A 13,364-nucleotide genomic window follows, 5' to 3' on the forward strand; every position below is an offset into this window, starting at 1 on the left:
GTTAAACGACCCAGAGGGTAGGTAGGTGTAAGGCCACTACACCGACTCCACGTTAAACGACCCAGAGGGTAGGTAGGTGTAAGGCCACTACCACGACTCCACGTTAAACGACCCAGAGGGTAGGTGTAAGGCCACTACACCGACTCCACGTTAAACGACCCAGAGGGTAGGTAGGTGTAAGGCCACTACACCGACTCCACGTTAAACGACCCAGAGGGTAGGTAGGTGTAAGGCCACTACACCGACTCCACGTTAAACGACCCAGAGGGTAGGTAGGTGTAAGGCCACTACACCGACTCCACGTTAAACGACCCAGAGGGTAGGTAGGTGTAAGGCCACTACACCGACTCCACGTTAAACGACCCAGAGGGTAGGTGTAAGGCCACTACACCGACTCCACGTTAAACGACCCAGAGGGTAGGTAGGTGTAAGGCCACTACACCGACTCCACGTTAAACGACCCAGAGGGTAGGTAGGTGTAAGGCCACTACACCGACTCCACTACACCGTTTAAACGACCCAGAGGGTAGGTAGGTGTAAGGCCACTACACCGACTCCACGTTAAAGGCCACGACCCAGAGGGTAGGTAGGTGTAAGGCCACTACACCGACTCCACGTAAAACGACCCAGAGGGTAGGTAGGTGTAAGGCCACTACACCGACTCCACGTTAAACGACCCAGAGGGTAGGTGTAAGGCCACTACACCGACTCCACGTTAAACGACCCAGAGGGTAGGTAGGTGTAAGGCCACTACACCGACTCCATGTTAAACGACCCAGAGGGTAGGTAGGTGTAAGGCCACTACACCGACTCCACGTTAAACGACCCAGAGGGTAGGTGTAAGGCCATTACACCGACTCCACGTTAAACGACCCAAAGGGTAGGTATGTGTAAGGCCACTACACCGACTCCACGTTAAACGACCCAGAGGGTAGGTAGGTGTAAGGCCACTACACCGACTCCACGTTAAACGACCCAGAGGGTAGGTGTAAGGCCACTACACCGACTCCATGTTAAACGACCCAGAGGGTAGGTAGGTGTAAGGCCACTACACCGACTCCACGTTAAACGACCCAGAGGGTAGGTAGGTTTAAGGTCACTACACCGACTCCACGTTAAACGACCCAGAGGGTATGTGTAAGGCCACTACACCGACTCCATGTTAAACGACCCAGAGGGTAGGTGTAAGGCCACTACACCGACTCCATGTTAAACGACCCAGAGGGTAGGTGTAAGGCCACTACACCGACGTCTCTCTCTCAGTAACCACTAACCTACTATTCTATAGAGAGAGCCCAGATACCTGAGATGTGTGTCCAGGACAGCATACCTGAACCTTAATTAGATATAAGCACGAACATAAATGAATTAATGTGTGTGTGTGTGTGTGTGTGTGTGTGTGTGTGTGTGTGTGTGTGTTGTGGCTGTGGGGGAATGGCATCCATCAAATGGAGTTTAGAGTTCTATTTAAAAAGTTAAAGTTAAAATTTGGTTTGTTTAACGACACAACTAGAGCACATTGATGTATTTATCATCGGCTATTGTATGTCAAACATTTGGTAATTTTGACATATAGTCTTAGAGAGGAAACCCGCTATTGTTTTCCATTAGTATCAAGGGATCATTTATATGCACCATCCCACAGACAGGAAAGTACATACCACGGCCTTTGAAATACCAGTCGTTGTGCACAGACTGGAACGAGAAATAGTTCAATGGGCACACCGACAAGGATCGATCCTAGACATGAAACGAGCGCTTTACCACTGGGCTATGTTCCGCCCCAGTTCTATTTTGAGACAGTTTACTGTATTAGTTTACTGTATTAGTTCCGTTTTGAGTTGATTTCCGAAATCTAAAGTTTTATTTATTTTTTGCGGTTTACGGTATCAGTTAGATTATTGTGTTGTCTATCGTATCAACAGTTTTATTTTGCGGTGGTTTACGGTATCAGAAATTCTATTTTGAGATAGTTTTCTGCATCCGTATCGATCTCTTTCGGAGGTTTGTGATTTGCCTTCTTTGATTAAAAACTTAAAGGCCGGTTGCGACCTGTTGAATTAGTGGTGAGATGGAGACAGTTGACGGACTATCTACAAATTATTTAGTTTCGAAGTTAGCGTAATTTTGAGTGCGATATCATCCTGCTAGCGTTCCTGAAATTTAAATGCCAACAGTTAATTTTCAAATTAGACACGCTATGAAACATTAAAATACAAAAAAAAGCTTCATAAAGAAAACACGTTCTCAGGGTTGAAAATTAGCAGTCGCCCAGTCGACCGTGGCGACGTTTATTGGCTAAGGGCGACTAAGAATTTTATAAAAAATAGTCCGTGGGGCGGCAATTTATTTTAGGGTCTGCCGAGTATGGTACCAGTTGAAAAAGAAACGCACTGAAACTGAATCGAATGTGACAAAACACACCGCATTTGTGTTGGCGCGACCTACAGATCTGGCAGTAGACGACATTAGGGCAGTAGACGACATTAGTCTATAGAACATGCTCTGTATTTTGACCGCGCCAGACTGACCAGGTATCCTTGAGAGAACGACAAACGATTTATATCGTGCCGCGATAACTAACGTATTGAATATCGAGTTGAAGTTATGTGATTGAATCCTCCATGATGAGGTCCATATGGCAAAGGCTAACTGAAATTAGCACTAGTGATTGTTACTAATGACGCATTAGTGTAATGGGAAGTGCAAGCGTCGTAAATGTACTAATAGTTTATGTGCATTGAAGACGATGGCACCCATGAAACGTTTCCCGAGCAGTCAGCCTCCTGAACACTCCACTGGTTAAAATACATTGCTTTGATATTCTAGTCGTGAATCAGCCGGCAGTGTATGTCTGGCTTAAATGTGGCTTAAGACTCGCCTTTGGGGTCAGGATTGAGCCCTGTCGGTAGAACGCTCGCTTGAGGTGTTTGCGTCGTACACACATGCACGCACACACACACGCGCACGTATGCACACATACAGACGCACATACACACATGCATACACACATCTTACCAACACGGTTTAGGATGTAACAAGAAGGTCCTTGAAGAAAGCTTCGTTTACAAATATTGTCACAGGCTAGAGCCGTGCGTACCTAGTTTTAAATGTCTGTGGTGGTGGTAGAGAGAAAGTTAAAGTTTGTTTTGTTTAACATCACCACTAGAGCACATTAATTAATCATCGGCTATTGGATGTCAAACATTTGGTAATTTTGGCACTTAGTCATTAGAGGAAACCCGCTTCATTTTTCCAAATGCACGAAGGGATCTTTTATATGCACTTTCCCACAGACAGGAAAGCACATACCACGGCCTTTGACCAATTGTGGTGCACTGATTGAAACGAGAAAATACCCAATCATCTGAATAGATCCACCGAGGTGGTTCGATCCTGCGACGCAAGCACTGACGACACGGTAATGTAGGGTTGTCTCCAGCTAGACAAAAAGGCACTCCTAACCTAAATGAGGATCCTTTTCCTGGGTGTATGAGGTGGTGGTGCACTGTCTCTTGTCCCTCGCTCTGGTTAACACAGTGTGTCTTGACTACTGGAGTTCAGACAGACGATACTTTCTTACTCCTCCTTGTCATTTTCTAGGCACTTCATTTATTTGCTTCTCTTCGTTTTGTTTTTCAATTCCCCTTAAACATCCATTTCTCTCCCCCGCACTATCTGAAGTAAACTACGGCACCGTATATAAATATACAATACGTGTAATATGTAGAAAAAACAACACTTGTTGTTTATTTTATGTTTCAGGGTCGGGATCTAGGTCAGTCAGTACAGCGGTCGTTTCTGGTGTTTGAGTCAGAGGATCGAATCCCCTAGAGGGACCCATTTTTTCCCTCGCCTCACGAATGATAGATGTATATCAAAGTCCACGGGACGGGAAATAGTCCAATTGATGGGCCCACCAACGGGAATCGATTGTCAAGCGCGCACTTTTCCACAGGACTACGTCCCACCCCAATGCAGGTCCGGGCCGAACTTAGCCTAAAATAGCTGGAGGAGATATGCATAAAATAGTAAAAACAAAATTAGGGTACAGCAATAAAGGTTCTTCTCAAGGTAGTCAAAATGGTCCTTTATACTATGAACACTTTTTAGCATTTCTGTGGTGTAAGTGCACCTTTACTGACACCGATACATATGACCCTGAACCAGTCCACGCAGAGATCGTAATTTAATACTGTCAATGAATAGCCCCGGTTGTCGTCTCATAACTTATATTGAAAAGTAATATGTGACAAGACTTTGTAATTTGCAGACGACAGTTCGGGTCTTCGGTGAAACAAGATAAATATTGTAAGAAAATAAAGTTGTCTGCAACCGTGTGCCAGAATACCAGCGCTGATCATAAAACAGAACTGCAGACATTATTAGACTTCGGTATCAGCCAGAATTTTGTGGACAACGACATATTTTACGTGTCAGCTAAATCCAGTTGAAAATATGTTCAGCGTCTGGCCCGTATACATAAGACCGCGTATGATTTAAGCCTGCATAGTCCTTATCCCTGGAATAATATTAGCGTTTTGAATGCACAAACAGCCATCCGCCTTAATTTCATTTTAGATGCGGATGTAGCTATGACGTCTGCTAGGAAAATGCCAATAAAAAAAAAATCATCTGCTCTCTTACAGCAGTTCGTCTCAGAGGCGGGTCAAAGGGGACGGGCTTGTTTCACAAGTTGGTCCATGTGTCCTTTTCCCCTCATAGCCTCCTCTCGCACCCCCCCCCCCCCTCCCAAAAAAATAAAATAATAATAATAATAAAAAATAAAAATTAATTAATTTTTAAAAAAATGAAATAATAACAAAATCTTGCATCTGGCCATGCTATTTGGTTTTTCTATATCTAAAGGTTTCGGTTTGAAATGTTAAAACTTTCATTTAAGAGCGTCACAAGCGTATATATATATATATATATATATATATACACCTAGAAACTCGTCTGCCGCTCCACAACTCATGGTTTTAAAATCGTTTTACTTGAAGACACGTAAGTGCTAACGTTCGTGATCAGCAGGATTTGTTTGATTTATCATACATCCTGAGGATTTGTGAGGATTCATTTCTAAATAGACTGAAAAACCCATATTCTGACGCGCGCCAAACGGCGACACCAAGAGACTATAAATTGATCTCCTATAAACGTTAGTACTACGAAGAACGCTCCGGAAGTACCAAAATAAACATTCAAAGCCAGAAGCTGCAACCTTCGACCAAAATTAGCGTCGAGTGTTATAAGAGGAAAATGGATCCTTGATTTACAATATGGATGAGTAGTCATGTGGCGGCAAATGGTTTCTTCAGTCATTATTTAGACCAAGTGTCGCATTACCATGTTAGACAGCCGATAACCGCTGATTAAACAGTGTACTGAACAGTCGTTAAACAAGCGATCCTTTCTGGGGGTTTTGTGTTTTTAGTTATCATTATCTTTTCACTTGAGAGAGAGAGAGAGAGAGAGAGAGAGAGAGAGAGAGAGAGAGAGAGAGAGAGAGAGAGAGAGAGAGAGAGAGAGAGAGAGAGAGAGAGAGAGAGAGAGAGAGAGAGAGATTGTTATGTTTAACGACACCACTAGTGCTATTGGTATATTAATTGACTATTGGATGTCAAACATTTGTTAATTCTGACACATTGTATTTTTTCAATGTTAGAATCTTCCTGAATCGTAATACACTGTTGTTATTATTCTGCATGTTTATCAATTATGAGATGTTGTCTGTCAGACTGGTAGGTTTGCAAACTTTAAGCGACCCTTGAGTCTAATAACCGGCAGGTGTCGCCGTTTCCGTCTTATATCCGAACCCTGGAGAGTTGGTCTTACTTTCTTATATAATTCGTCAACAGAAAAGCAGGCTGATTAGCAATAATTTTGAGGTAAGAAGTAATGGAAGTTGTACTGTTACAGAGTATTTTGCATAAAAAAATGAAAATACGAGGTATATTGATTTAGATTCAATGCTTGGCACGGTAAAGACAAAGAGTTGCGGGGACCATGAACCCACATGTTTCTTTTATTCTACTCGGAAGGCTGAAAATGAAATTAAAATTTTATCGGGACCCCCTTAAAAAGTTCTAGCCCACATATACATGTATTTTCACCCCACCCCCCCCCCCCACCCACCCCCAAAACCGGTGAATTGACAGTGGGACCCCCCCCCCCCCGACACACACAAACACACGCACATAGACACACACACACACACACACACACACACTTTCAAATACAGTCCATGAGAATAAAACCGTTTTTAAAACTCTTATACTTCAACCGAGGTATCGTTTTAGTGAGACGCTATTAGAAGCAAGTGCTCGCTTGATGTGCGGTCGGTTTGGGATCGAATCCTGTCGGTGGGCCCATTGGGCTATTTCTTGTTACGGACAGTGTACCATGACTGGTATATCAAAGGCCGTAGTATGTGCTATCCTGTCTGTGGGATGGTGCACATAAAACATCCCTTGCTACTAATGAAAAAATGTAGCGGGTTTTTTTTCTAAGACAATATACATTTATTTCTGTCTGTTAAGTAAACTTGACCTTTTCTATGTAGTGGGTTAATTTCTGGAACGGTGCGAACATTTTATACATAACATATATATATATATTTTTTTTTTTTTTTTTTTTTTTTTTTTTTAAATAGAACTGAAATACCCACATGAACCTTTGCCACTTTAATTTTTGTTCACACTACAATTTACCCCAAAAGAAGTAACCAACAATCTTTATAATTAAATTTGAAACATACTTATTGATCAAAAACACAAATTCTTTTGTGGTTCTAGAACTATGACGCTCAAATTTACCAAGTACCAATATAAAATGACATCTTATGTGACGTTCCCTGCTGACGAAATGTTTACTGTTTGGACATGAACAAATTCGCATTGCTACGGCTAGTAGACCAATGGAATGGCTTTAAATTGTAATGAATATAACGGAAATTTAATTACACTAAAAATATAGGACCAGGCACGCAGGCATTTTTACAAGAGGGAAAGGGAATCTAGTCTGTGGCGAGCGAAGTTTGTAAGGGGTGGAGTCATGCTCCTCCAAAAAATATATTGGAAAAAAAAGAAAAGAAAAAAAGATCTTGAACGAGGGGAGTGGGGTTCGACCCCCGAAACCCACCCTCTTCACAAGCGCCTGTTGACTTAAAAATGATAACGATTTGACTAGCTGGATACTGACCTTTCTAGGTATTTCAAAATTCTTCAAGGATATTTGTGCGCCCCTCCCCCCCCCCCACCCCCCACCCCCCACCCCCAGCATCCCCTGGATCCGCGCCTGTATACAGTCGTCACTGCTTTCGTGACAAGATGACAGGAATTTTATTTTCTGTACAGGCCTAATTCAAACTAAACGAGATCATAAATCTCGGTATTCAAGTGCAGCTATGACGTCACTTGTATGTAGGCGAGATCCTTGTGGTTAATATTATCTGTAGACTACTTCCGAGGTTTGAATGATGCTTAGGTCTCACTACACGGTTAACTTCCGGGTGAGAATTGATTGATGACAGTCCCTATAGTTCTTAATTGTGACGCATGTTGTGGTTCACATATTCACTTCTAGTAATTGGGGAAGAATTAAAACAATTTGTATTTTTAATGGTAAGCCTTCTGGCTGGATTTGGCCCATGTTATTTTGTAATATTGTGCATTGATATTTTGGGACATGGGTGTATAGACGGACGGTGTGAATAGGTTCTTAAAGGGACAGATCCTAGTTTCAGCCCATGAAAATGCACACTAAGCTTAGTTAATCTACAAACCTGTAACACATATGGATAAAGTTACTATTGAGTCAAACATGCGTTTGTGAATTTGAAATGGTGAAATACCCTCTAAAAATAGACTAAAACTCGACACCATAACTTTTACTTCTCAGACGCACGTGCGTTTTCAAAAATTTGAGAAATGCATTTTGTTGTATTAAAAACATCAGGATGACCAAAAACACTGAATGTATGGAAATGGATAATCTAAACAATAAAATCTAAGTAAAGTATGATTTTAGTTATCAAAAACGGCTCTAATAGTAATAAATATGCCTTAGTGTTTAAAAACTAGGGTATGTCCCTTTAAATGACCTGTTCGGACCGGTACTACAGCCAGATGCGGTCATACAGAAAAACACTCAGAAGAAAATGTTCTCAATTTTGGTATGAAAATAAATGCTTATACATTGTGTATAATGTATGTTCGCACTGGTGTATGTTGTTAGTACCAACGAGAACCTATTCTATTGGCATCTTCATTTGAAGTTGGGCAATTTAACATGGATTTCAATGTCAGATGACATCTGTGTAGTGAGACCTTATCAAGACTACATGGGGACGGGGGGAATAACATTTAAAAAAAACACACCAAAGAACTCAAAGAACACCTGGATAAATGTCCGCGAGCGCTCGCTTTTCTGAAAGCTGCAGTTTTATGACGACTGAAAAACATTGCATTCAACAGTATTATGTTCATTTATCAAAAGTAATTTTTAATTATTATTTTGATATACTGTATCTGATTACAGTAATCCATTTCACTGTGTATTGTTATCGGTCGTTACGTTAACATGAGAAGTGGAATGGTTTGTATTGATTTGATTGTTGTAGTCAAGATCATGGTTTGCCTGTAATTTAAACACAAATTCTATAAGACCTAGCTTCTTGCCAACGGATTAATGAGAGAGAGAGAGAGAGAGAGAGAGAGAGAGAGAGAGAGAGAGAGAGAGAGAGAGAGAGAGAGAGAGAGAGAGAGAGAGAGAGAGAGAGAGAGACAGACAGAGTGAGAAAGACAGACATACAGAGAGAAAGACACTTTGAATATCATTTGGGGCTATACAAATACGGTTAAAAAGCGTTAAATATTAAATATAATCAACAAGACATCAATAGTGACGTCACTTGGTGATGACACACAATACTGTTTGTTAGTATTTCGAGGAGAATTGAGTAAATTAATTAATCATTTTTTTTTCTCTATAACAACATTATTTTTAGAAAATATTTTGTACAGACAAAACACTAAAATGCCTTTAGTAAACAAGAATAAAAATGTTTGTTAATATTCAAGAATCCCAATTTGTTGTCCATGTAGGCCTACATTAATGCGTGGATGTAACTATCCAGTAGTTGTTTTCCTATATAAGATTCATAACCGTTTTTACATATAATGTTTTATCATATATAAGAATCATAACCGTTTTTACATATACGTTTTTTTTCCTATATAAGAATCATAACCGTTTTTACAAATACGTTTTTTTCTATATAAGAATCATAACCGTTTTTACATATAAGGTATTTTCCTATATAAGAATCATAACCGTTTTTACATATACATATTTTCCTATATAAGAATCACAACCGTTTTTTCATATAGGTTTTTTTCCTATAAAAGAATCATAACCGTTTTTACATATAAAGTTTTCTTTCCTATATAAGAATCATAACCGCTTTTACATATACGAGAGTAAATTATATCTGTGGATTTGGTTAATGACTGATCTGCTTGGATAATTTTTCAAGTAGCACATAGCCCAGTTCCACATTTTGAACTTTTCAATCATGTTTATTCAGCTCAAATGTGGATGTTCTAAAATGTCTTTGTTGATTTTTGGCTTGCCTTTTACAATTTATAATTTTATGATTTTGTAATATCTCATTTAATTTTCTTACTTCTGTGAAAAATATGTTTAGGAAGATGTATAGCATGACGTATCGTTCACGTTATATGAAGTTAAAAAGGGTATACTATTATATCATCAGTATTGTTTCTGCTGTCAGATACATTTAATTCTGGATCCTCTTCTGATGATTTCAAAATCCATGTTTGATTAAAGTGACAGGCCCTAGTTTGTAAACACTAGTATTTTTTCACCATTAGAGTCGGCTTTGATAGTTGATATCAGACATTACTTATATTGTATTGTTTAGATTATCCATTTCCATACATCCGAAGTGTTTCCGGTCATCCTGGTGTTTGTCATACCACAAAATACTTCTTTTTTTCTTTCATATTTTAAAAAACGCACATATCTCTGAGAATTAACGGTAGAGATATGTTACAGGTATGTATATTAACCAAGCTCAGTGTCCATTTTCATGGGTTGAAACTAGAGTCTGGGACTTTACAGGGTTTTTTTATATTTTAGCTTTCTCAAAAGCGACTCTCAGTTTTTTTGATACCTCTGTCTAAAACTTGAGTACAAATTCGTGATGCGAAGCTAACTGGAATATTAACTGTTTTATGTTTGAAGACGAAAACAGTAACAGTGTAACTGTTCCGTGATCCTATTTCTGGAATGGCTACAACGTAAACGACTGTTCGCCCACCGATACTACTCAGTTGTCATATAATTATGTTCGAAATGTTCGTATGGTAATTTACCATGGAGATCGTCACATATGTGATCCATTCGAAATAAACTAGTTCTGTCCATAGGCGTATGGGCTCCTGTCACGGGGATCCTACAATACCCGTAACTGGATGAAACACGATTATCCAAATATCTCTCCTAACTGTATATCTATTAGATCTCTCTGTATCGAGCAGTATTTACCCGAGTGGCTCGTCTAGGTATGATCAGAGATAAGATCTTATATAAGGTATATATTATTATAGCACGTTTAGTTCACTAGAAAACACAACAAAAACACAATACACTTTGGAATCTGTATTAACCTACGCTGACAAATGTACTGCCGCAGTAGTTAATTAATAACAACAAATAATAACAACCCAGAACTGATCACTTAATTAGTTAATCTCTAGGTGTCTAGTTTACACAATATGCTAATCATTTCACCGTGACACAACACCCACACGTGTGATAATTGAGAAACGCTTCCAGGAGAACTTAATTAATAAAGGAATTACAACTCTATTCCTAAGTGGTTAATTTTTAATTAACCCTTACTACTCATTCAGTAACGTGTGATAATTGAGAACCGTTTCCAGGAGAACTTAATTAATAAAGGAATTACAACTCTATTCCTAACTGGTTAATTTTTAATTAACCCTAACTACTTATTCAATAACCTTGTAATACAGAATTAATACTGGTACCTATCACAATAAAGACAATAACCTACAGTTTACCTAGGTCTCTAGGATGACTGGATAAGCTTTATATTTTTATTTAGACAGCAAGCCTACAGTTTACTGCGTCAGATGACCGGCAGCACCGTCTAAATAATATTGGTATAATACAGTATTAAAATATTTAAAGTCACATCAATCACATCAAGGTTATACACAGAGCAGAAATAAAATTATTTACCAGTCCGGACGGACAGCGATCCCATGGAGCCTTCCTTATGTTTCTCCCCGATATCTCTAAAACCCTAGCTATTTATTCAAAACTCTCAGAGACAGCGAATATCGCCTGGGGGTACAAGGCGGTACCTCACGTATCATGTGGATTTTCCACAGCCACCACGCCGGCATATTTTTCTCTGATCGTCAGACTGGCTGTCGCCATTCCGCGAGCAATCCCCTGGTCATAAACAGCACTAGCGGAGTTAATACGTAACTACTGGCCACATGGCCTCCACACCTGCGCTAGGTGTGTATTAGAAAAGCTCGACGACCGTCGCGCAAAAGTATCACGTAACAAGTTGCCCATCTGGGCTAAGTACATTTGGAACTGCACACGGTCCTCTAAAACAATTAATATCGCCACAGGCGAAAAGAAATTAAGAGCATGTACCGTCACAGCTCCCATTTTCAAATTTGTAGGCGGGGCAGGCAGGCTTTTGCCCGACTTAAACAAAAATGCCCAAATCTGGATAACAACATTTATTCATATTCGCATTACTACCAAACAGCTAAATAGAGTTGCAAACGAATTATTACGCATTTTTACACGGATTACAACTAATTTCGAGGGTAGAATGATGGAAATACACCGTAAAAAAGGTCTCAGGTTAGCACAATTTGCCCGAATATCTCTATAATTTTTGCCCGAATTTGAGGTTGTGCTCCTGCCCCCCTCCCCCCCCCCCCCCCCCCCGTCTCGTGAGCTTATGGTTCGGTCAAAGGTTATAACTGATGTTTAATTATAAAACATACTAACATTCTTGGATAAACGGATATACCTTTCATTAGAAGGACGCACTCAACACATTTTATTTACGGTTATATGGCGTCAGACATATGGTTAAGGACCACACAGATATTGAGAGAGGAAACCCGCTGTCGCCACTACACGGGCTACTCTTTTCGATTAGCAGCAAGGGATCTTTTATATGCACCATCCCACAGACAGGATAGTACATACCACGGCCTTTGTTACACAAGTTGTGCAGCACTGGCTGGAACGAACGTTTCATTAGCTAAGATATTCTTACAGGCGGTATTTATGACTTGTGTGTGTAATAGAAGCAAAAGTGGACTGCCGGAGTTTAATTCAAGAACTATATGAATGCCAGTATGTATTCATAAATGAAGAGGATTCGGAAACGGGCCACTGACCTATATAAATATCTGTAAATATAACAAGGATCAAGCTAGACACCTCTATTGCACACAAACAAGAGAGTATAATTGGTCGCTTTTGTTTGGAAATGTGTACCAAAATTTTAAGTTACCAAATATTAACACAACAAAAACCCACACATAAAAACAACAAAAAAGCCACAAACAAAACCCCCAAAAGATTAAATAAATACAGTAGTTCACGAATTAGCTGTCTGCTGAAATTATAACAGTTAAACATTCGCCAAATTTAACTACAATTCGACAAACGACATGCAATGCCTGCTATTTATCTACCAACAAAGACACGAAAAGCAATCAGATATCTTACCTGTTAGACGGTTGGTTAAATCATGCCCTCTCGTAAATTCCGTTATCTATTCACGCCACCGTTCGCAGAGAACCCGCCTGGATATGAAAAACGAAAAGTGTAATAATTGTATGTTCCTGTTCAGTCTCAGTTTGCGCAGTACAGACAGCTAAATCCCTGACAGACGACAGGAAGATCGGTTACTTTCCACAGTTGTGCAGCCAGCCACAGAAACACTAGCAGACGACACTAGCAGACTCCACTCCGCCAACAACTAGCTGTCACTAGCGAGACCTACTTACGGGGAGAGAGTATTCGAGATCCGTATTCACAATACACACTGACATAATGCTAGTAAACTGTACACACGCTTTCACAAGGCAAGGCTGAATGAAGGAAAACTGTATACAACTATATACAACTATATTTAGAAGTGCTATATTAACACTGTGAAAGAGACCAGTTTGTTTGTTTGCTTTTCCTTATCAGAGTGTTTATTCGAGCGCCGTTATATCAGTGACAATGAGAAGTCAGATGGGTCTTCAGTAGTTGTAAACCCTTGACCA

The 13,364-nt window shown here is 39.9% G+C and overlaps 1 protein-coding gene across 2 annotated transcripts in view; it reads right to left on the reverse strand.

Annotated features, from left to right (window-relative positions):
• Positions 1-13,050, reverse strand: part of LOC121378889 (cGMP-dependent protein kinase 1-like) — a 197,613-nt gene extending 184,563 nt beyond the window's left edge. For both annotated transcript variants that reach the window (XM_041507247.1, XM_041507245.1), the window contains exon 1: positions 12,820-13,050. The gene's annotated coding sequence lies outside the window, so the exon portion shown is untranslated. The remainder of the gene's footprint in view (positions 1-12,819) is intronic.
• Between the last annotated feature and the right edge of the window lie 314 nt (positions 13,051-13,364).

This window comes from Gigantopelta aegis, chromosome 8 (assembly GCF_016097555.1).
Source record: "Gigantopelta aegis isolate Gae_Host chromosome 8, Gae_host_genome, whole genome shotgun sequence".
Lineage (NCBI taxonomy): Eukaryota > Metazoa > Mollusca > Gastropoda > Neomphalida > Peltospiridae > Gigantopelta > Gigantopelta aegis.